General features: G+C 46.2%; 1 protein-coding gene across 1 annotated transcript in view; it reads left to right on the top strand.

Moving 5' to 3' along the window:
* Positions 1–26,098, top strand: part of LOC146867970 (uncharacterized) — a 157,634-nt gene that overhangs the window by 18,160 nt on the left and 113,376 nt on the right. The gene's annotated exons all lie outside the window — the stretch shown is intronic.

The raw sequence follows: 26,098 nt of genomic DNA on the forward strand, positions 1-26,098 counted from the left end.
ACACACACCCCTTGAATGTATGTGTTTTGCAACTATATTAGTTTTTCATGCTGTTATTCATGTTGGCAAAAAGTTATATAGCATGTGCGTAGCATGTTATGTTGATATTTAATCTAGATATCACAACCATATATATATATACATGTCGTTAAGGCACAAGTTGGTTACACTCATTCATTTTAAGTTCTGATTGTGAAACAACGCACTTGTATTCCTCATCATCCTGGTACTTTAATATTTACAACTATAGTACGTTGTCATCTCCAACTATGGCGGCTGCAAGCATGTTGCAACCAGCACCGTTCTTGAATGAATTTGGAGAACCTACCATCCCATGGGAAGTTTGGGATAAGGTATTTGAATCGTATCTGGTAGCCATAAAGGGGGAGAAATTCAGCGCTTTCAGGAAACGGCACATATTACTGCACAACTTGGGTTCAAATGGAAGGAAAATATTTGAGTCACTGCCAGAACCAGAGGTTGAAGAAGAAGATGATGTCTATGAAACAACTTTGACTAAGTTAAGGAATCACTTTGGGGACAAAGTTAATATAGTCTTGGAGAGGCACAAATTCTTTAGTCGTGGACAGGGCAAGCAAGAGAATGTGTCCACTTATGTTGCTGTTCTCAGAGGTCTCCGCAAGCTTTGTGCTTTCAATGATCTAAGTGACTCCTTAATCAGAGACCAGCTAGTGCGCTGTACCAACAGCAAAGAAATCCAGAGGAAGCTGTTAGAAAAACAACCTGATCTTCTAGAAGCAATTAAAATCACAAAATCGATTGAACACACAGCAATTTGCATAAAAGAGATAAATTCTTCGGAGTGTGGTGATAGGGTAGCAGAGATAACCAATCTAGATGAGGGATCAGATGTGTACAAGATTAAAAACGAGCCATCCAAGAAAGATGACAACTGGCGTGCACGAACAGCAGACTCTGGAAGTTCTAAACTTAAATGCGGAAGCAACAATCATTTAGCAAATGACCTCAACTGTCAAGCCAGATATGCTTGGTGCAGGAAGTGCAACAAGAAAGGGCATCTAGCAAGGGTTTGTGGGTGTTTCCCGAAAAAGACCGAGGGAAATCAAGTCATTGAGGATAGAACACAAGTTAAGAAGATTATTCTACAAGTTAATGAGGTTGCAAATTATGAGCAGCAAAGTTACCCTGAATTTGATGTCTCTATTGATGGTAAAAGTGTCAAAATGTAGGCAGACCACAAGACTAGACCTATACCACATCTGATGTGGGAAACTTTAAGAAAAGAGCTAGATAGGTTGGAGAAACTGAAAATCATTCAACCCGTTGACTGTTCTGAGTTGGTCGCCCCCATTGTTATTGCTAAGAAGGGTCACAGTCAAGACATTCGCATGTGCATTGATTTACGTGACCTAAATAATAACATACTGGTAGAGAGACATCCTTTACCCTGCATCCATGGATGTTAAGCACCATGGGTGGAGCAGTTTGTTTCAGCGTCCTGGATCTCTCCATGGCGTACCATCAAGTGGAGCTGCATCCAGACTCTAGAAGACTCACGGCCTTCACCACACCCATGGGCACCTTCATGTTCTGCCGCATGCCCTTCAGATTGGCCTCTGCGGCAGGAGTATTTCAGAGAATTATGCAACACATCTTAAAAGAGGTGCCTAAGACGCTTTGCTTTCAAGACGATATCTTAGTTTATGGTGCCAGTGTGGAAGAGCATGACACTATTTTGAGACAAGTCCTGTCAGAATTTAGAGACGCTGGACTTACACTTAAAAAAGAGAAATGCCAGTTTGGCGTGGAATCTGTGGAGTACTTGGGACATTGTATTTCTAAAGAAGGATTCAAACCAAAACATTGTCTTGTTGAAGCGATAAGGGATGCCCCTGCACCTACAAACAAAGAGGAACTTAAGTCATTTTTGGGGTTGGCTGAATATATGGCGAAGTATGTAAATCATTTTTCGGATCTAACTGCCAACCTCCGAGAACTAACAAAGAACAACACTCAATTCAAATGGGCAGAGGAAAATCAGACTTCATTTTCTAAAGTAAAGGAGGGTATACTCTTTGCTCCGTATTTGCAACTTTGAACACAACCGCAGGACCTTTCTTACTACAGATGCAAGTGGGAAGTAGTTAGGGGCTACACTCTCGCAAGTTATTGAGGGCAAAGAAAGAATTGTTGCGTTTGCATCACGGTCCCTCACCAAAGCAGAAAAGAACTATTCGGTGGTGGAAAGAGAAGCTTTGGCTTGTTTTTGGGGGGTGAAACATTTCAAGTTCCTTCTGTGGGGAATTCAATTTTGTGTACGTACTGATCATAAACCCCTGATTTTCATGTTTAACCCAAAGAATAACTCATGTAACACTCCCTGCATAGTGGTTACTAGGCTTAGAGGGTTTCTGATAAACAACAAAAACACAGTGGTAGGGACAAACTGCGCAGAGGAGTGACAATATAAAGAGAAAAAATATCAAGATTAAAGCCACTGCTCCAAGGTTAACAATACGACGACCACCTCACGTCGTAATTAGTGAGCGGTGCCCACCTAGTACAATTACAAAATGGTAACCGAGCAAAAGGGCTTCAAAGTGTGCCAACACGTGTTTCGTCCTGACAGTTGTAAATCCTGGACTTCATCAGGGCAAGATCGTAAAAATCGAATATTGAAAAAGTTAGAGTACAGTTCGAAGAAGGCTCAAGCGCAACCTCTATGGTCCTAAAATCATAATGCACTTTCCTTCCATAGGTTCAGTCAAAATTATCTCTGCTTATATCTTTGAACTCTCAGTTTAAAATATTAACCTCACATCCTCTATCTGGACCTCTTGTGACATGCCAACGTTGTACTCTAACTTTTTCAATATTCGATTTTTACGATCTTGCCCTGATGAAGTCCATGACTTATAACTGTCAGGACGAAACACGTGTTGGCACACTTTGAAGATCTTGTATTGGAACAAGAGACAAAGATATGAACAGCTTGAATTAAAAGAAGACTACAACACTGAATTGAAATTTGGACTTTAATTTGTGCTTTTACTACTGACCCCTTTTGCTTGGTTACCATTTTGTAATTGTACTAGAGGGTTTCTGTTTCACAATCAAATATGTTTCTGGTATTCAAAATTCGACCGCAGTTTTCTTGTCCAGAAGTCCAATTAACAAGGAGGAACAATTCGACACTCCTGAGTACCCAGTCTTCCAACTCAACCTGGATACCATCACTGCACAAGAATGGCTAAATGCTGTAAACTCAGACAACATTATGACACAAGTCGTTTCTTACACTGTACAGGGTTGGCCTGATTCTCCTGATCAAGTTAGCGCGGATGTAAGAATATTCTGGGAGGTACGTTTTGAGCTTAACTTAGATCAGGGCGTTTTATTCAGGAATGACAAAATAATTCCACTGGAGTCTCTTAGGGGTAAAATAATTGACCTGGTTCACGAGGGCCACTTGGGCAGGAGCTTAACTAAGGCAAGGTTACGTGAAAGGTATTGGTTCCCCAAAATGGACTCTTTAGTGGAGACAAAGGTAAAAAACTGTGTTACATGTTCCAACAGTGACAAAGCTAGAGTAACCAGAAAATCCCCCATATCCCCTGTAGCTGTACCAGATAAACCATGGGAGAAGATTGCGTTGGCCATCATAGGTCCTCTCAATTTCAAAGGGGTGGGGAAACAGTTCGCGTTGGTCTTAGTGGACCTCCACTCTCACTGGACCGTAGTCAAAATGGTCTATCAGGTAACGACCGAATCTGTGATTCAATTTCTTAAAGACACGTTTGCTCAGGAGGGCATACCATCCTCCATGATCACTGATAACGGAGTTCAGTTTACATCCCATGCCATGACAGAATTCCTAAGCAGACTAAACATATCACATTTGAGAACGCCACTATACTGTCCTAGGGCAAATGGGTTAGTGGAAAGAATGACCGCATGGTCAAAGGTTGCATACAATTGGCGGTGGTAAATAGAATACCTACCGAACAAGCGCTACAGGAAATGTTGTCGGCGTATCACACCACTCCTAATTCAGTTACTGGTATGTCTCCTTTTTCAGCTTTGAGAGGAAGGAGACCGGGTACAAAATTCTTCCCAAATTGGTTAGGAGGGGGATCCCACGTCACAATGGACATGCAAGATTTCAGGGCCAGAATCGATGCACACCAAATGAAGTACAAAACTCAGTATGACATTAAACACGGGACCAAAATTCCACAGTGGAAAGTGGGATACTGGGTATGCATCAAGGTGCCAAGAAGTAGTGGTGCTGAAACTAAGTTCTCAAAACCTATGCGCATCACAGCTGTAAGAAACAACGCAGCCATATTAGACAATGACCAGATGTGGAGCATGGACAGGCTAGTTAGGTCTCAAAACTCACACAGCCAGTCTTATGACCATGCAGCAGCAACACCAAACCAAGACACCAGTGATTTACCTATCACACGAAGAACATGCAGAACCCCAAGTTGGCACAAAGACTTTATTAGGTACAAGTGATAAATATTGCTTCTAGTTGAGGTTGTTGTGTTACAAAGTTGTATGATGAACATGCATAACCCAGGTTAGCACAAAGACTCTTTTAGGAACAAGTAATAATTATTGCTTCAAGTTGAGAATGTTGTATTACAATGTTTGTTCATTTGCATTAAGGGGAAGATGTGTTACAATTATACTTGGTACGTTCCACCAGTCCACCCCTCTAGGTGTTGGTTTGTTCCTAATCCCTGGAGGGGACCTTAGAATGTTGGTGAAGGACTGGAGGAATGCTGGTGTAGAGAGGAGACAGGAATAATTCTACTCTTACCTGCTGGAGTTTTGTCTTTGTATCACTAACCTAACAAGCATTGGCATAGCCAATAGGTCTCGCTTTTGGGACCAAATAAGTATTTAGTTCTGCAGCACAATATCCTTGGTGCAACAACAACTGTTGCATGGCAAAACACTTATAAGGTTCCAAAGGCGAGACCTATTGGCTATGCCAATGCTTGTTGCTGTTTTTGTGGTACTGCAATATATAGGGATGTTACTTGTCACAGTTTACAGTTTGGGTTAGATCATTGATGACACTTGTTCATAGGATCACAATGTCTCCAGTGACAACTTCTTGCTGCCCAGGTCGTGCCGAGGGGTTTCTTTTCCGATGGTTCTGCTGTCCTGATTGAGCCGAAGGTCCTGCTGCAGTTGTCTCCTCCCTTTGTGTGTGTGTGTGGTTGTGGTTGTGTGTGTGGTTGTGTGTGTCATGTTGGGTGGTGTTGGGTGTGTGTAGTGGTGTGTGTGGGGTTGTGTGTGTGGAGTTGTGCGTGTGGTTGTGTTGTTTTCCCATTTGTAATCCCTGCAAATGCGCAGTGTTACTATAGCAGATTAATGGTGATCAAATTGCCGACCTCGAAAGGCGCAAAGGCTGTCAGTTTTGCAGGGATTTGAACATTTGACTTGCAGAGCAGTGCAGATATCAGCAGTGATCATTTAACTTATGGAGCCATCATTTCGGTTCGATTTCGATATATATGTTGTGTAGAAATGTTGATGTATTTGTGTATTGCATCCTGCAGATTAAATAGTTTGCGTTTCTCATGTCACCACCCACATACAATTATCCAGAAGGAAAAAGTGTAATGGCGATGGAGTAACTTACACTTCTAAAGAAGAGTTTGTAGATTTTTCTGCGCTGTAGCTCGATTTTATTGATGATTTCGACCAATAGTTAGTAAAATTCAGAGATGCTGTTTACCTATTGGCTTGCAGAAGAAACCTCTCTTTCTTGTATTCTGTGTAGGGCTAAGCAGTATTCAAGTCTGCTGCTCGTAAATGTCCTTACAACGAACATAACATAACTCGTATTGTTATTTTGAGTTGCTTGTTCGTTTTCTGTCCTCAGGGGGCAGTGGTGCTGTTGCAAATGCAAGCATCCAGGCATGAGAGTGGCATTCGCCCAGTATGTTGTATTTGCAAGTGGATTTGAATTATTGTTGGCTTTCTGAAATTTTAGCAGAATAAATATGGTGTATATCAGTAGCCATTATGTTATGCTGCATCATGTTAATTTACTTACGCTTGTAAGCGCGAAGGCGGAGGGAGGGGCGGAGGCAGTGAGCAAGCAAGAGGAAAGACAGATGGCGCTGAAGGCTGGTGGTTCGCGCGTGCACGCTCGCGTGAACGCAAGCTTGTCGCCAGCCAGCAGCACTTTGAAAACTCACCTACTAAAGTCTCTGCGTGCTGACTCAGCGAGACCTAAAAAGGGAGATGCGAGTGCATGCCACCGTTTAAAAAAAATGTTTTTATTTGTTTATTTTTAACTGACAACACATGATGACATACATAGCAGTGCGCCTACAACCCTGAGGCCGGCTGCGGTGTTACTAACGGTCACGCCTCATCACAGCTTATCCCACATCCCGGAGGCTGGGCATCACTGTGTTCAAGAGTTGCAGTTCGATATATCTTCAAGGTTTGCAATCCTGTATGCCATTTCTTGTAGACTTTTCCCCCGTGTGGGGGCACAGATTTTCTACTAGAAACAAAACACCCAAAGAAACCTTACCCCCGCCCCACCCCCCTACTCATAACTGTTGAGGTGTCCCATCAGCAACCCACCAAGAGTTTATCTGTGCACTCAGCGCCAGTCGTCACATCTCCTCCAAGAAGTGGCTTAAATGCCTATTGCGCATCTCAGACCAAAGCACGTCAGTGAGTGGACTTTGTGCTTTCCTCACTACCATCAATCCCCGGTTAGTAAAGGGGGCTGACCCCCCCCCCCCCCCCCCCACTGCAATACGGTTCTACGAGCTCCTGGAGGGCTCCCCTCGGATCACTCAGGCAATGGCTGCGCTCGGGGTCCCCGCGTCATCCGTCCCCACCGCAGTCTCCGTAGCCCCACCACCCCTCCCGAGAAAGTCGGCGTATAGTCCCCAAAAATTCTTTGGTCTGCTGCGCGGAGGGAGCAGCTCGCTGAACCTCTCCGACTGCATGCAGCAGTAGAGCACGTCTCGTGCCCACTGCTCTACTGTAGGCAAGGGGCATCCAGCAAAGTGCTCCCCTATGCTTTGCTATGAGCATACCCATGTCCACCAGCCGTCGTGCTGCCTTGGGTAGCACTCTAGAGTGTCCCAGCAGGGCCACTGCAGGATCTGGGGTAAGATCTAATTCTACCACACCTCCTATCTGCTGATAGATCGCTTCCCAGAAGCTGCGGATACCAGGGCAGTACCACGCTAAATGGATAGTCAGCCACTGGGTGGCTGCATCTCTCGCATGTAGCCCCCTCCCGTAGGCCATACCGGTGCCATCTCTCCGGCGTGTCGTAGACTCCATTTATGAACTTAAAATGAATCAGCCTGTGCTTGCCGTGTAAAGATATGCGACGAATACCAGAACAGCAGTACGTCCACATGGCATCGTCTATTGCAGTGTCAAGGTCCCTCTGCCAGGCTAATCTGGCCTTAGTGTATTCCTGCGATCTCTGCGACATCGCCATGCCATATAGTGTAGACATTAGCTTCTGGGGACTTTTGTGTTTGATGAGAAATGATAATTCCAGAACCTCAGGGGGTTTGGCCATGTCTTCCCCTAGGTGTTGCCGCCATGCCCTTCTCACCCTAGGGAACTGGAAACGCTGCAGTTGTGTGGTGCTGTCCACTGTGGCAGCGACCTCACCCCATGTCTTAGCGACCCCATCCGAAAACCGGTCCCCCCATAGAGTGTATACCCAGCTCCCGAAGGGACCGCACCACCCCGCTATCCCTGCAGGGGGACAACCAGACCACCCAGTCGAGTGGCATTGCTGGGGAGTATAATAATGCCCCCGCCGTTTGCTGCAATATGATGTTCCATGCATGCCGGGTTGAGTTTAGTGAGTCTAGGAATCCCGTTCTACGGTCCGGCGCCTCAAAAATAACCGCGGGAAGCTGGAGTGGTGCAGCAAACAGTTTCTCTAACTTTAGATATGGGACTGATTCATCGCCATGAATCCAGCTGTGCGCCTGGGCGCCTTGTGCTATCCTGTAGTACAGCTCCAGATCAGGGTCCCCCATTCCGCCCAGATGATAAGGCAACGTCAAGACGCGCCAACTAACACGTGCGTGCTTACCCGCCCATGCCAGCCACAACAGGGATTTAGTAAGCCTAGCGAAAAAGGCGCGCGACAGCACAATAGGGATGTTAGCAAACAAGAATAAAAATCTGGGAAGTAGCAGCATCTTCATAATGGATATCCGACTCACCAGTGATGGGGGTAGTCTGATCCAGGTCTCCACATCATCTTCAAGTTTATCAATGGCCCTGCCGTAGTTCTCAAGAGAGCACCACCTCGGAGTCCATATGCAGTTGAATCCCCAGGTATCTGACCGAGTCGTCCGACCACTGGAGCGGGTACTCCATCTCAAAGGGGTAGTGATCGGGGTTAACGGAAAAGCGATGGACTTAGTCCAGTTGACCTTCAGGCCAGAGAGCGCCCCAAAATGCACCACCTCCCGCAGCACCGGCGCTAAGCTATTCTCCGGGTCCCTGACATACAGCAGGGTATCGTCTGCATATGTGGAGACCACGATCTTGTATGTAGGGAAGCTTACTCCTCTGAGGCTGTGGTATTCCCGAAGGGCGCACGCCAAAGGCTCCGCCACCAGGGCGTACAGTATAGGCGACAGAGGGCAACCCTGACGCGTTCCCCTCAAGATGGGAATAGCCTCCGTAACCAGGTCGCCCAGTCGTATCCTCGCAGTGGGTCCCCCATACAGCACCCCAACCGTTTGCAGGAAGACTGGGCCCAGCCCCATTCTTGTCAGAACCTGTCGCATGAATGGCCATTCTACCGAATCAAAGGCCTTCTCCATGTCCAGGAAGACTGCAAGAGCCCGCGTGTCCCTACGTACATGCTGCATAGTGCCAAACACTGTTCTCAAATTATACGTGAGGTTTCTGCCGGGCACAAACCCCGCCTGTTCCAGGGCAATTAGCTCCGAAGTGAGCAGGGCCAGGCGCGTGGCTAAGACTTTCGCAAAAAGTTTGGTATCGACATTCAGCAGCGACAGCGGTCTATAAGAACTGCATTCCTCCGGCGCCTTACCTGGCTTGAGGATCGCCACTAAAATAGCCTCTCATAGACTGTGGCATGTGCCCCTTAACACACATATCATCAAACAGTGCCGATATATGTGGGAGTAGCAGGTCTATGAAGGTTCTGTAAAAGGCAACCGTAAGGCCATCCGCCCCGGGGCGCTATGCGCCTTCATGCCCGCCAGTGCCTCAAGGATTTCATCTTTCTCTATGGGGAGGGCCAGAAATTCCCTATGCGCATTAGCGAGGAAAGGCAACTTAATGTAATCCAGATAGTCTCGAATGCTCTCTTCCATATCGGTCAGTTGGGAAGCGTAAAGAGTAGCGTAATACGACTGAAAACGTGCCGCAATGTCAGCCTCTTCCGTTAAGAGCACGCCTTCCTCCGATCGAATCTTGGTGATAGCGGCTCTACCCCTCCGGGCTTTTAGTATATTAGCAAGTACTGATCCAGGCCTGTCGCCCTCCCCATATACTCTGGCCGTGGCGTACTTCCCCAGGTGCAGCACTTCCGCATCTGCAGCCTCATGATATTCCGCCAACAGAACCTTCAGCTCCTCTGTGGTGTCTGCTGACGTCTCTGACTGCTGCCGAGACTCCAAGTCCCCCAACTTGCGCTCCAGTGTCGAAAGTCTCTGCCGGATATCACGCAGCACTCTGGAATGTTTGGCCATTGCCTCCCCTCTAATATAAACCTTAAATGTTTCCCAGATCGTCAGAAAGCTATCCACGGAGCCCATATTGGTTTCGAAGAACAACGTGATCGCCTCAGCTAGTTCTTCGTTAAAATGGGGGTCTAGCAGTGAATATGGGGGGAACCGCCACAGGAATGGTGGGATGGACTTTCTGGGTCTTGCCAAGATCAGCAATATGGGGGAATGATCAGAGAGTGTGCGCGGCAGCACCTGGCACGCCCGGATTTGTGGGATAAGAGACGTTGATGCGAGCCAGTAATCTATGCGTGTGTGTAAGTTGTGATAGGAAGAGTAGTGCGTGAAGCCACCCAGAGTAGGATTAAGTGTTCTCCACACATCAGCAAGAGCCATACAGAGCATTTCCCGTCCGATAACTTTAACTGCTGCTGACTGCGTTCTAGCCGGGCCTCGAGATCTGTCAAGCTCGGGGTTTAGGACCATGTTAAAGTCTCCTCCCCACAGCATATGCTGCACCCCGCATTCCCTCACCGTTTCTGCCAGCGCTGCATAAAATTCCGGGCAGTCATAGTTTGGGCCATAGACATTAACCAACAATAAGTCCAGTCCTCTGCCCTGACAGCGCAAGAGCACAAACCTGCCTCCATCGTCCGCAGCTAGCAAGTGCGACCTGTAGTCCGACTTAGGGTTGATCCAAGTCATCACCCCCCTGGCGTGGGTGGTAAAACCAGCTGCGTGTGCATGACCTGCCAACCCTCTATAGCGCAGCATGGGACTATAGTTAGGGAGATGCGTTTCCTGTAAGAAGGCTATATCTATAGCATGCCTATTAAGGTAGTGTAGGACTTTGCGTAGCTTCCGATGGTCATTCAGGCCTCTGACGTTCCAGGTCAGCACTCTAACAGAATCAAGCGCCCCGCGTGTAGCTGTGTTACTTGGCATTGCTATTCCATCTGAAACGCATAGCGTCTACCTCTGAGTGCCGCATGCAACATGTATGCTGAAGGATGCACCACATAGTATACCGACAGTCGAACCTCAGAAAATGAAAAATGGAACCCACCACCCTCCCCCCACCCACAGCAGACCCCCTGCAACTCGGCCCTGCCGTGTCCCCTGTAGGGACTACCCACACCTCCCGCCACCCTGCCCCAAACAAATTAACCCCCCAAGTTGTGGTATTCACTCGCGGCCGGAGGTCGCTCAGTTCTTAGTCTATAACGGGTTATCACCTAGTACTCAAGTGCGACCCCCCCCCCCCCCCAAGCGCAGCAAGCGAATGTCTGCCCCCACGCCATACCATGATCACATCACACCGTACCACTCCGCACATCACGTAATCCCCAACTGCGCGACCAGCCCAAGTACCCCTCCCGCCGCCCCTCACAGGATATGTTGCCCGCCGGGATAAGTCCCATGGGCCAAAGCTCCCTACACCAGGTACAGTCTGTGAACGCTCCACGGGCCCGCAGCCCAGCAGCCTATTAGTGAGCGGCTATCTATTTCTACCTTTTTGCATCCCACCCCATCCACTCCACCCAATACTTCAACCCACTCCAGGCTGCTGCGTACCCAATAAATGCGACACAGTCTTGCCGGTCAGCCAGGGTCAGTCCTGATCCTCCAATGAGCCATCCACTACTCCCCCCGGCAGCTGCCTCTCTGGGCTCCACTTCTGCTCCTAATTCCAGTCTTTCAACGCTTTCTGCAGAGTCTTAGGATCCAGGAAGATGTGAGATTTCCCTTGCCTGTTCACTCGCAACTTGGCCGGGTACAACATCGCGTAGTCCAGCCCCAGTTCCCGCAATGGTTTTTTAGCCGGGGCAAACTGCCGCCTGGCCTCCTGTACTCTGGCAGTGAAATCCAGGTAGAGCGAGATGGTCGACCCTTCATACACCAAAGTCTTCTTCTCACACGCCACACGAAGGGCCGCGTCCCTGTCCCGGTAGTTAAACAATTTCGCTATAATCGGGCGCGGTGGCGCTCCCGGAGGGGGCCTGGGTCCCAGGGATCTGTGCGCTCTCTCCACTACAAACATCCCTGAAAACACGTCTTTACCAAGCAGTTCTACCAGAAGCGACTCCACAAAACACTCCATTCTGCCAGTTGACGTCGTCTCCGGCAGGCCTGTAATACGCAAGTTGCACCGACGCGTACGCGCCTCAAGGTCCTCTGTTTTATCCTGCAACACCTGCATAAGTCGCCCAAGTTTCTTTTGGTCCGAATCCAACGAAGTCTGAGCCTCTTCAACTTCCGCAAGCCGTTGGTCCGACTGGTCCAGTCGCTCCGCGTGCTTATCAATGCGCTCCCCCATACGATCCATCCTGTAGGAGAGAGCGTCAATCTTGGCGCCCAAGGAGGTGATACCGTTTTGCAGTCCTCTCTCCATGGAAAGCAGCAGGCCCTGGATATCCTGTTCTTCTTCCGGCGGGACAGTGGTGCCACCGGCCGCCCCCTCCGCCGGAACCTGGGTTTTGGGGCGCTTCTGCTCAAATGTCAGTTTAGATTGGGACTTGTTGGACTTGCCCATCGTGGGTACTGCCGCCGCGTAGCTTCGTACACCACGACTCAAAAGTCAGCTAGCAGTGCCAACCAGGGCACACCTTCGTGCGAAGTATCCCACCTGGAGACGCTCCAGCCGGGCTCTTTACCTGGGACCCAGCTCCAATTTCAGGAGTATCGCCGTCGCCAGCAGTCCCCTCCGCTGGTGTCTCCGCTCGGCTTCCCCAATCAGGCCCACCGTTCCGCCATGCGCATAGCGACTCTTTTCCTTCACCGCGCCTCCGAGTTAGAGACAAATGTATCAGGCAAGGGGGAGGCGGGGGGGGAGGTCGCCACGTTGTCTCACGCCAGCTCCCCGCACCTCGCAGCCCGCTATTCAGCAGCACTACGACAGACTGCACTCTATCCTCTTCCCAAGGATGTTGACTGAGGGCTGCACTCCAGGGCCCTGCTCACTGCACACCTCGCAACTTACTGCGGCTAGCGCCCCAGCGGTGGTCCCAGCTGCGGCCCCAGGCCGACACTCCAGCACCCAAGGCGCTCACCGCTCAGCTGCTCCCTCTGGCTGGCGCGAACCTCCAGATAGCGCTCCAGTGTGTGACACCACACTGCGGACCACTGCCGTCTTCGCCGCGTTTAAGCCGGGCAACCTGCGGCTGGGAACCTCCTGCAATGAAATCACCGCCGTCTGCCGCTCAAGCGTGTTCACGCCTTGCCCCCATATATGGGCTCCAGAATTAAGTCTCTGCGGGTACAGCCACTTCCGCCGCTTCGCGCCTGTAAATGGCGATCGCAACTCCTACGATTTAGGCCCTTCGCGGCCCGAGTTTCTGCATGCATGGGGGGAGCCCGCTGTCGAAATCGCCCCTCCCGTCACCTCCGTGGCTTGGGCTGCACTGCAGTCGACACCACGCCGTGCCACTCCCGAGCCTGGGCTGCGAAAGCTGGGGTCAGCAGCAACGGACCGCGTCCTCGCAGTCCCACAGGCCGCACGCACAGCGACGCAAGTCCGTCTGTGCGCACACCCAAGGTCGGGGATCAGCGGCCCAGCTCCGCCTCCAGAGCCGCCGGCCGCCGCACAGTACTTTCAGTGCACACCGGCGCAGGAATCGTGCCGCTGGGTCGCACTCTGAGCACGGCGTCAAAGTCTCCGCGCTGGCTGCAGTCTCAAGGCGTGTGGGGCCGGATAATTGAAGGATTGGTATGCCGCTTGCCGGAGCTCAGTGCTCAAGCAGCCATCTTCGCTGCGAGCTAAGCTCCGCCCCCACATGCCACCGGTTTTACTCTACCATTTATGCATCACATCCCTAGGGAGTTTGCCAGACATGTGCCAAATTTTTTCTGACGCGGACTCTGAACAGTCACTTGTGAAATGCTCCAATATTTATCCTCTCTCTTTCCATCCTCATGATTTTTGTTTCAGAATAGCTGTAAATTAAAATCGCCTCTAATTAGCAATGTGCATTGGGATATTCCATTCTTAGATTTTCTAAGACATCCTACAGTATGCCCCCCACCCACTTGGGCAACCACTGATTTGGTATGGGAGGGCAGGAGCTATAAAGTTTCCATAATCCAGAAAAGGTAGAGGCTCCATGCACCATGTTTCCTGCAGGCAGATGATGTCCTTCTTGGTTAGTTCCCCCAGCTCTCTAGTTTATTCTCGTATTCTGAGCGACCCCTCACATTCCAGAAGCAGATTTTTTTTAATCTCTTGGGAATTAAGTCCCACTTTATTTATCTTGCTTTGATTAGGGGCATTGATTTAAGCACCCCGCCAGACATTCCCAATTCTCGGGGCACAGAGTGATGTCCTCCACTTGATTAACATCAGGCCTCGAACATGTATGTCCTTCCACATTTTCTCGCAGCACTGTTTCTAGCCATTTTGGATTTGGTACCCTTGTGGTCTCTCTTGCCTATGGTGGTATCCTTATTTGGCCCAATTTCGTTTCACAGGATCAATGTGGTTTTAGTACCTTAGGTGTTGTCCCTAATGGCCTGGCATGTGTTGTGACAAGGTAAATTCAATATTGTGGAATATTTACCAAGCAGGGTGTAGGATAGATGTATTCCCCACGTAGACAGTTACTATTTGTGGTTTATTGAACTTGGAGCATAACTTTCCTCTTTAAAACTAATCTTGTTTCTTTCATTTATTTCTCCATAATCCGGGGACTTTAAGGCTATGTACTGCATGCCCTTCGATCTTAGGTTTTCCAAGCCCGGATGTTTAGCTGCTAGTCTTCGATTGTTCTGTCTATTTAAGATGTCTCAATTCCCTTGTGCTACATATTGCAGGTATAATGTTATACTTTTTGGGCCTTTACAAAACTCCTTTATTATTCCCATATTGTTAAGCACCAGCAGATTCTTGTAGATCTCATTCAATTGCGCGTCCTTTTTTTAGGTCTCGCCTAGGCCGCGCTTGCTATCTCTTTGAGATATGCTGTATTCAGGATATGGGCATAAAGCTCTGCCCAATTTCCTCCTATCTTTTTAATTGGCTCCTATACTTTGTAAATGGTGGCTTTTCATTGGAGAATAGGCTTAATAGTTCCTCCTTAATCTATTATGAGGACACCCCGTTACGTGTGTCGTTACTCCCTAGGTTTTAATTACAGCCACAGAGCACTATTTCCTTAAAGGGCTTCAGGCAGAACACACGCTTGATCTTAAGAAAGACTGGAAGTGGTTACTTTACTCACTAGCACATCTCACATTTATATGAGACCCTCTATAAATTTCCCTCCTCAGCTCCACACAGAGTACAGCCTATTCCGGAATTAATATAATCATTCTTTTGTCACATTTCAAAGCAACTAATTGTATATATGGACATAGTTATTTGAATGCACTCGTGGTACTGTCTTTCATGAAATGCATTCTGGGTAGGGTGGATTTACCACATCTTCTGCAGGATACAGAAGAATATGTGACCAAACGAGGTCCCATTGTGGCCAAAAGAGGAACCATGGGACCTTTTTTGGCCACATATGGTACTGTACCCTGCAGAAGATATGGTAAACCCACCCAAAATATGGTACTGCACCCTGCAACATGGCTAGGTAAAAAACAGTGGCATTTATAATGCCAATAACTCAAAACTTCAATATATTCGAGACTGATTGCATTTCCATTGTTTTTTACTTTTGCTTTTTATACCATTAGCAATAGTGCTATGCAAATATAATAACAAAAGTAAAAAGTGTTATTTTCAACACCAACTGCTCTAACTTTAACAAATGTGCGACCTATTCATTCCAAATGCTTGTTTTTATTAAGGGGTCTGGACTGGCATCCATGCCTGGCACAAATAATGAGCTTGTTAGTTTTGTTTTCCCTCTTTGGGGACTTCTAACATGACCAAATGACGTTAGTTGTTTTACTCCCCTTACCCATTGTAGATTTCAATCTTTATTGGCGACATTCTTGGGTGAGAAATTATTGGTTGTGCTTATTGCCTTTCCTTGGCGTATGTCTCTGTTTGAGAAGTAGTTTTAACTGAATTGTTGGGGTCGCCCTTGTTCAACCAATTGCAGCCTTATGCTTGGCAGGTCAGTGGTATTGTCAACTTTCATTTCTGCTTTATTTTGAACTTTTTGTAAGGACATTGACACATAGAGCTTTTCATTACCCAAGATGTTTTTGTGAAAATTCGAAAGGGTTTGGGTTCCTGTTTAATTTGAGCAAGGTTGAGTATTCTAGACCTTTTGTTGTTCTCATTTAGTTTCTTTAGTTGCTTTTTAGGTCGAACCTATCGCATGCGCTGCTCTATGGGAGGCTTCTTGTGAGCAGTGGGTGTTAAATGTAGGTGACTGCACTATGGAGCTCAGTGTGATGACTTTAAAAAAAAATGTTTTGCTTTGATCTCGTCATTGCGTCCGCACTCCAACACAAATGCAGGCTCCACAAAAACTTGTGAAAGGCAAGCAGTGGGTGTTTAATAGTGGTTGCTGCATTGGGGAGATGAGTAAGGAGACTTTTTTTGTTTTTAATGGCTTTGCGCCCATCTTTGCTTTCGCCCTCCGAGTAGATGTTGCAGCACCAGGATAATGTGCTGAATGGCTAAATACTTCTACGGTCCCAAAGGCGAGACCTATTGGCTATGCCAATGCTTATCATTTATAGACAGTGCGCTGTATTTGTTATCTGTGTTTCCATTCTCCTACATTTCAAGCACACCTACTGCTTGGCCAGCAGCTTCTTCTTTTGCTCCTTGATTGGAACTGTGAGTCCTCACCTCGTCCTGTGTTACAAGTGGGGGTATATTTGGTGAATAGTTTTTTGTGGTAGTCTCCCACTGCATGCCCAAAGCTGCTTGTGAGTCTGGGCTTTCCACTGGCTCCACAATCTCACTTGCCTGACCTTCTGCCTGAATGTCATTTCCTCTGCTGGTCTTTGTTGGATTTATCTGGACACCGCCCTTCATGTCCTCTATCAGGGTTTACATAACCTCTGGAAAGGTGGATAGCTTTTCCACTATGGAGTCATACTGGCAGTTTACAGCTTTATCCTTCGCAAAGTCTTAAGTCTGCCTTATTAATTGATTTAGGCGCTCCAAATTTGCGTCAACTGCCATTGTGAAAGTTATCATTTGCAGTACATTGATTTGAGTGTCCATTTTATCAGCGTGAAGTCTAGTGGATTTAGTAATAGCTGTTAGTGTGTTTATTAAGGCATCACCACCTGCCACTCCTAGGCAGTCTGGACTATCTAACTCAAGGTCTCTGGGGTTCTGGGTCGATGCTAGATCAGCTTGTTCTTTTCCTCAACTGGGCGGACCTGCGGGTCTTGTAGATCATATTCTGCAACACCTGCTGCGAAAGCAAGGTCTTCCTCCACCTCAATCTCAGCGGTGCCCTTCTCGTAGGTGAATTATCATCAACTTTATAGTCTACTTTGATGTCTGCTACCAGTGGACTTAAGTTCCTTATGTGCGGGCGGTGGACTAGATTATTATCCTGGGAAAGAGGCATGGGCCTGAAGGTGATGGGCTCCATCTTTGCTACTCCTCAATTTCATGTTTATCACTCAGTTCACTTTCTTTATACATTGCTGCTATTTAATTTTCACTTTCAGGGTTTACGTTATTTTCGTTTATTCTCCTGATCACTCACTGATAATGTTGATATCTGATTAGATGATAAGGGCACCGGGCTCACATGGGTAATGACAGCCTCACAGTTCACATTGACGTAGTTCTCATTTAAGCACCCTTCACTCATTGACCTCTTTCTGCCAACCTCTAGTCTCTTAGTTTGTTATTGTTGTGCAGTGCTTGTCAAAACTAACATGTTTGTTCTTTGGTCAGTTGTTAGACAGAAGTCCCTTTATTCGAGCGCTTCCCTTTCTTGTTTTGCTTTATTATTGGTAAGTGGGTCTTATCTTTATCAGGATTTGTTGGAGAATCCTGCTTGTTCGCTAAATAGGAGTCCTGTGGAGTAGTAGACATTTTCCTTCGCTTTCGAGGGTGGGGCCCCTGATGTTTGTTAGCTATATACAGTGCTTCTGAGTTATGTGTTCTCATTGCAAAAAACCTGACCTTCTTTTCCACTTTATAGGTTGGCGTTAGTAGTGTATCTGATAATCGACAATCAACGAAGTTATCTGCTCCTTGCTCTTTGCACCACTGCCCGGTTGAAACTTTTTCCTGTGCCTCCGTCGTGCGTTCCGTGCTGTGGTTGTGGTTGAGAGGTGGCTAGGCAAGTGCCGGGGGTAGCACATCAGTAGGATGCATGCCGCGCCGGCACTGGACCAGCCTCCTACGTATCCACCGGGCTACTGTCACCACTGTCTGTCACACACCTCGACTGTCAGCATTCCATGCAGCTCAGTGTTGATCAATGGGTCACTATGCAAGCAGAATCCAGGGTAAAACCAGCAAGAACCAATGGCTGGAGGCACACGGAGGAAACCATGCAGGCAATAGTGTTGCACAATGCAGCAGCAAATAATGCAAATAAATAAAGCAAATGATGCAGGTGGAATGGTGCGGTGGTGGCAGTAGTCGGGGGAGAAAGGGGGGGGCGGGAGAGACTTGGTGCCCGATTCAACACAACCACAGGAGCACGTTTGCTTAACAATTCTTCTGTGCACTTCTTTGCTTGTTGCCAGAGGTGATCTGATGAAGTAGCACTGTGGTAGTGTGGTCCTTTGTTGACCCCTTGTTGGCATCCTGATGATCACCTTGGTTGCGGCAGGCTCCCAGCCACACTGCAAGTCTTCTGACCAAACCCCACTCTTCTCTGACCTCCGATTGTGTGTCTCTGGCTACTGATGCCACCGCCCATGCTTCAGCGCAAGCAAATTTGCACTTATCTGCGTTGTCTCATCATCAATTGCGTATCGTGCACCTCACTTCCAGGCTAAACCTTGGGTGATTCGAACAAGAAGCACACAAAGCCCAACCTACTTGCATTGCAAACAAATGTGTCCATATGTCATTTTGGAGACTAATCTCCACATAGATTAGCTTGAAATATAGAGGTTTGGAAAGAGCACTGACCACATATTCGAATACATTTGTGGTGTTGGAACTCACCCTCACATTTTCAACATTATCTCCCCTAAAATTTGGCTCTGAAGAAGCATTAGAGGTTGGTCTAAAAAACGGTTATGTAAGGCCATGTGGCCCAATGTGTTTCTAAATGTTTTTGTCATCTTTCTTCACTTCAATTATTTTCCACCTTGTCTCCTTTAAGTAGACTCTCAGTTGTGTTTGACATACTCTACATGGACGGTGCAAGGTGAGCACATCAAAGTTGTACTTATGCTACATTCACAAGACCTAGAGAAGAGACTATAACTTGGTGCAATCACTGCAAATATGCTGTGCCTAGGAATGGAAAACCTCATAGTTTATATATGAAATTTTGTATATTACAAATGGCAGTCTTAATTGAACAGTGTACAGAGCAAGCAAAGTGTGCACAGTGCCGATTGTGACCTCAAACAAAGGACATACCATCAGAAGAATAGAAATGCACTCCACAACAACAGTGTAATTGCAGTTTTATAGAGTGCAAACTCAACCCAAAGATATTGGAGTGCATAGCATCAGTTGCATTACACAAAGTCAGATTCACTGCACTGGACTAGTGCAGACCCCACACACAATACTATTCAGTGAACGGGACAACATGACAAGATCACCTTAGAAGGGGTTCTCCTCTATGTGCTCTGCCGCTTCTTGGAACTATATCTAACTTATTCCCTACTTGTAAGGTACAAACCATGCATGGGCCTGATCCCTTCCATACAAATAGTAATTTGCTTCTTTAACCCTAGAGGCTCCCAGGTGGGATGGTAAATCGCTTAAGAGCCAGGAGGGCATCGCTCACGTGCATAGGTGGTTCCTATCCACTGGTCAAAGATTTCTTGGGGATACTGCCCGGTTGCCTGTCGCTGCCAAGTTTGTTGTTCTCATTGTTATGTCTTTCTTCTGCACATAATCCACTCATATAGGAGGTGTGCTGTTTGCTGTCCATAGTGATGTATGCCTTGCAGTGTCATTCCTGAGTTGAGCACAGGGACAATAATTGAAGCCGCTGTAAATAATTGGCACTAACAATCTGTACTGCAAAGTGCCATGTGATTCTAATCCCACTGCTCTGTGATTCGGTGGGACAATATGTACTGGAATACCTGTGCAATGTTTTAATAAAAGACAAGTTAAAAAACGAAACAAATTTAGTGGCTCTGACTGAAGTGTCGGATGTACTCTGCAACATTATAAATAAATTATTGATAAGACAAAACCTGTGCAAAGCACTCCTATTCCTACACATCGTGGTGTGTATGAATACACATCATGCAATTGAAATACCATTGTTCTGTCACTGTTTGGTGTCACTTTAGTTAATTTTTGGCAGGGTTTATTTTTCCATTTTCATATCCCAAATGTACACCAGATCGATTGTATCAAATTTTACTTGTATCCTTTGTAGATTGACAATATCAAACGTTTTGTCATTACAACAAATATTGATAATAGCACAGCAACTAAATTACATAAACTACAAAGCAACTACTGCATTGTTAAGGATGTAAATCAAGTGATGAGTTCAGCAGTTAGTCTGTTGCATTCAACAAAACGATACGCATGGGGACTGGTTAACACATTCTAAACATAAAACTTTCTCTACAATATATACATGTCACTTGTACATCCAACACGACATTCATGAATTTGGTGAACAAGATGTGAATCTTATCAATATTTGTTGTAATGACAAAACGTTTGATATTGTCAATCTACTAAGGATACAAGTAAAATTTGATACAATCTCTATCTGGTGTACATTTGGGATTTGAAAATGGAAAAACTTAGAATGTTGTTATAAGAAACACATAAATAACTAAAGTTCATTAATTGAACAGATTCGGAGGTATTAGCAAGAGACCTCTGTTTGAAAAAGCTCGATAATCTATGGTCTGAGAGACACCTGTTTGATGTACCTAAAACATCAGAGGCATTCCATCTTTTTGGGGCGAGAATACCTGTCTGTTTCTTCTGGGGTCAAATGCCATGCCTTGGTCCTATGGCTTGTGATGACGTCTTTGGTCACATCATCTCAAATTTCTGTGTCCATTGGAGAAAGTTGATTGAATGTGTGTTGAATACAACCGCTCTCCACCTCTAGCAGTCTCCCTGGTGGATTTTCCAGTTGACCAGTTACAAATGGTTTCTACTAGTTCCAGTTCCACCATCTGGAGCCTTGAACACAGGGCTTTACTTGCCTCTGAATGCTCAAAGAGTAAACTCTCCCATCTGTTCAGCAGTTACTGGAACCATATGTAACAATAGCAGTTTGCAAGCGTACGTGCCAGAGAACACTCTCCCCCGTAAATCCCTCTTTTCTTAATTCATTCATATTTTTCCACATAGCAATAGTCTCAGAACCAAAATATAAATTCGAGTCAGCGGTAGACACAGCCTTCTCTTTTGGGGGACCCTATCTGTGGCGGCGGCTCTCGTTCCCCTGCGCAGCCTCAAGATCTTATGCATTTAAATGACAGAGCAAAGGCACTTTTCAATCACGGTTTTAATTGATTCCGCTTTCCAACCTCTCATTGCTTTTTCCCTGGCAATTGGTAGCTGAACTATTTCTTATACAGCACTTGGAAACAGAATAAAAACCATATTAAACATCCATATAAAGCAATACTTGCATAATTGCGGCGCAGTGAAATACGAGAGAGGCCGAGAAACAAAGCCATCGGCCAACGACGCAAAAAAAAGCATTTGCAATGCGATAGGTCTTGCATTTACGCAAGTTTAAGCTATTGGCATTGTAAATGACAATGCCTTTTATGTTTTTAAAATCTAAAATAAAAGGCATTGTCATTTACAATGTCTATAGCTCAAACTCACGTAAATGCGAGACCTGTTGCATTACAAATGCTTGTTTTCCTCTGTATTCTCCTTTCTGTTCTCTCTCTCTCTCTCCTCTCTCTCTAGCTCTCCATTCTTCTCTTGGTCTCTAACGTTCTCTCTCCTCTCTTGGTCTCTAACGTCCTCTCTTCTCTCGGTCTCTAACGTTCTCTCTTCATTTTAAGGTCTCGCCTAGGCAGCGCTTACGCTGTCTCTTTGAGCCATGCTGTATTGAGGTCCAAACTGTAAGCTCGCCCATCTTGAGTGTTAAACATATATACAAAAGTTAAATTAGAATGCTTTGTGTACGACTAATGAGTGATATTATTTCTAATATATATTATGTGGGTGGCTGTGTGACTGTGTATCCGTGTGTGTGGGTGTCTAAGTGGTTACTAATTTAACTTTTGAGGTACTTTTGTATATATGTTTAACACTCAACTTTTAGAAACCAATCACTGGATGATGTCATTTGAGATGTTATCAGTGATGTCACTGACCAGGTCATAAATGATGTAATATGTGAGGTCATAAGCAGTGCATTGCAAGGGTGTAAGCTATAGTTAACTCAGGTAACTATAACTGCTGAATTTCAATGGTTTTGTACGTGTGAAATCTGACCCTAACTAGAACGTCCCTGTAACCTTTGTTTTTTCCAGTGAAAATAGATATATAATCATGCTTTTAAAGAGATAATTTGTTTGAGGCTAAATCATGGGGTAAGAAACCCCCTAAAATCTAATGGAAAGGATCAGGCACTCATGTTGCAACATAGATCTGGTAGAATCTTTTTTTTATATTCTAGTGCTGCTTTCTGCTTCTAATCCAAACATTCCTCTAGTTGCCTCAACCTCTTGGGTCTTTCTTCCGTTTCAACTCTCTATGTTCCCTGTTAACAGCCCAGTTCTGTTTAGGTGGCCACTGAAAATCCTCCGATTTCTAGTCAAAGTGACAAATTCTGATGGGATTCCAATGGGAAAATCTTCTCCGCCATACAAACTGTTCAGTGGAGGAAATTCCTGTAGTGGCTTCTTCTCCAGTTTTAGCATTTCCCCCAACTTAATGCTTGCCCTAACTTCTGGTAAAAAGGTATATATGGGTTGTATCGTGTTAATATAAACTGCTCAACGACCGTAATAATTATTATAGTATAGTGGAATGTTAGTGTTGGTATGTTTACAGCTACACTCATCATATCATTGTTCCGAGACTTTTATTTTTTTCTTCACAATTTAAAAGTCACCAACTACTTAAAGTTGAACCTCAACAAAACTGAAATAATACTTTTTCTCCCCGAAAAACAATCCTCTTCCAATCCAAGATTGGCTCACTAACCTGGACGCCCTCAACTGCTCTCTTACACTATCCAACTCTGTAAAGTCTCTGGACATGACTCTAGACAAAAATCTGGCAATGAAAGACCATATCAACAACTCCGCTAAAGGAGCACTGTACACTCTTAAAAAAATATCAAGGAAATGAAAATGTTTATTCCAACGGAGGATTTAAAGATGGTAGTGCAGTCTCTTGTCCTCTCAAGAATTGATTATGGCAAAGCCGTCCTCACAGGAACTCCAAAAACCCACCCTGCACCCCTTACAACAGTTCTCAACTTGGCTGCTCGGCTACTAACACGTGTTAAACGATTTGGGCACATTATTCCTGCTTTAAATAACCTCAACTGGCTTCCCATCGAAGGGAGATGTATCTTCAAGACTGCTTGCATCCCCTGTAAAGCCCTGCATACCCACAACCCAAGCTACCTTGATTCCAAACTCTCCAAAGCAGGAAGAGCCAGGACGCTGAGAAGCTCCAACTCACTGCTTCTCATTCACCCCCCCAAACTGAACAAGCATTGGTATAGCCAATAGGTCTCGCTTTTGGGACCTTATAAGTATTTAGTTATACAGCACAATATCCTTGGTGCAACAACATTAACTGTTGCATGGTTAAACACTTATAAGGGCCCAAAGGCCCCTGCCACAACCACATCTCCGCCCACCTGAGAGTCAGCAAGAGGATCACGTTCAGACTCCTCACCCACGCACACAAGGCTCTCCACGACCTGGGCCCCAAGTACCTCAACAACTGCCTCACTTTTTACACGCCCACCCGCCAGCTGCGATCGACCAGCCTCGCCCTCGCCACCGTACCACGCATTCGCAGAGCCACCGCCGGAGGAAGATCCTTCTCCTACCTGGCGGCCAAGACATGGAACTCCCTCCTCATCCACCTACGGCTGACCCAGGACCATCTCTCCTTCAGGAAGCAACTCAAGACCTGGCTTTTCGAGCAGTAACGGACCCCTCCCCCCCAGCGCCTTGAGACCCTAGCGGGTGAGTAGCGCGCTATATACATTGTTGATTGATTGATTGAAAGGCGAGACCGATTGGCTATGCCAATGCTTGTTGGGTTGTCTGTGATCTAGACCATTATGCTTAAAAAATAATGGGTTTAGGTTTAAAAAAAATACTTTGTGAAAACAACGGCTTTCGTTTACAAAAGATATATTTCTTATGGCGACAACTAAAGAATTTTGGAAAGTAAAGAATTATTTTTTAATTAAAAAACGTATGAAGTGGTCCGTCAGAAAATTACAAGAATGTATACTATCTGTCACTAGTATGTAGTAATATGCCAGGGATAACAACAAATGCCTCCACTTTGTCAGGCATAGCCACTAAAGTGCAAAACAATACTATATCTACACCGGAGAACAATGCAGCTGACAATATTACATCAATAAAGCAGTGCAGCAATGCTATTGCGTTGTGTTTTTTGTCATTTAAAAATTTGTGTTGGTCTTTGTTGTCTTCCTGTTATCTGTTGTAATTTAGTGTCACTCTGCAGTGTCCTCGTTGTGTTTTTTGTCTTTTGTTGATGTGCTTATGTAATACATTTCTCTTTGTTATTTGCATGACAGGAGAGAGTGTGATACAGCAGCAAGCAGTGTATGCGCGTGAGACACAGGGCAAACAAGGGTTTAGAGAGAAGTGTGCGTGAGAGGCAGGGAGAGCTAAATGGTTAGAGAAGGATGGGACCGGGAAGAATTTCTTCTTCGAGACCCCTGTAAACTGATGGGTTTGTACAATCCTTGCTAGTTCATGCACAGAAAGTCGAAAGTCTTTCAATCGTACAACAATGGTATGAAAGGCTCTGTCTAATGAAAAACAATGATTATAATCCTGAAAACGTCATAGTACCTGGAGTCATCATAAGTCATGGGGCTGTCTAGCATACAACAGGAACCCACAGCCTCCCAGATGTTCCATAATCCCAATTAAGGTCACTGAATGGAGCCCAGAGGGCCTCCCTGTACAATTGGTAATCTGATGCACAGCGCTCACTGCAACAAGAGGCACTCTTCAACCAGCAGGCCAGAGGCAGACACAGCCTCAACTGACAAGTTACCGCCACCACCACCCTGGCTTTGTTGAGGAAAGTGGGCCAACCACAAGACGAAGGGTAGATCTAGATCTTTCCAATAATATTGCACCCTGACCTACCTACAACTTTCTGCAACAAACGTGTGAACATCCTACAAGGATATATGAAAGCAAGCAACTTTCGCATGTAAGGCTTTACGCAATGGGATAGATCGGCTAGAAGGTGAGATGGTCCACTGAGGAATGCTGAATGGAGCTGCCTTTACCCAAAGAGTTACATGGGGTGGTAACTGCAATACTGTAGAGACCTGTGCTGAATAAAGCTGGCTTTATATAAAGGGTTAAACGGGATAAACACTGCGATGATGCACTGAGGCATACTGAACGAATGGCTTTATCGAAAGAGTTAAACAGGATAAAGACTGCAATGGTGCACTGGCGCATTCTGAACGAAGGTAGTTTGTTGCACAGGGTTAGATTGGGTGGAGACTGCGCTAGTTCACTGACCTGGGCTGAATAAAGCTGGCTTTATGTAAAGGGTTAAACGGGAACAAGACTGAGATGGAGCAATGAAAATACTTCTGGGACAGACACAGAGGGTCAAAAGCAGACATGGCAGGAGCCAGAAACCAGGAGGGAGACATCGGGAGCGAGACGAAAGTGGGAAGAGAAGTGAGGGGGGGAGGGGTGAATGGAGAGACCGAGTGGTGCGCGCGCGACTAACTATAACAAACAAGCCCGGCTTCAAAAGTGGTGTGCGCCCGCCGCGGCGAAAGTGAAAGCAGCATATGTTTCCAATTAATGCGAGACGTGGTGGGGGTGGAGCGTTCAGACAGCAAGCGAGAGGAAAGCTAGATGGCGCATGATCGGGCGCTGAAAGCTGGCGGCTGCGCGCGTAACCACAAGCGCGAGGGCAGCAAAAGCGTGTGGTAGCACTTTGAAAACCCACTTACTAAATGTCTCGCAGTGCAGCGCATGCGCTGGCAAAGGCGAGACCTAAAAAGGAATCTTCAGACTCCCTCATTCTCTGGTAATGCTCCTATGATCTGGAATTCACTCCCCAGTGACCTCCGTTGTAACCCATGCTTTCCATGCTTCAAACTGGCCCTTAAACTCCTTCTATG

Source organism: Triturus cristatus, chromosome 1_2 (assembly GCF_964204655.1).
Source record: "Triturus cristatus chromosome 1_2, aTriCri1.1, whole genome shotgun sequence".
NCBI lineage: Eukaryota > Metazoa > Chordata > Amphibia > Caudata > Salamandridae > Triturus > Triturus cristatus.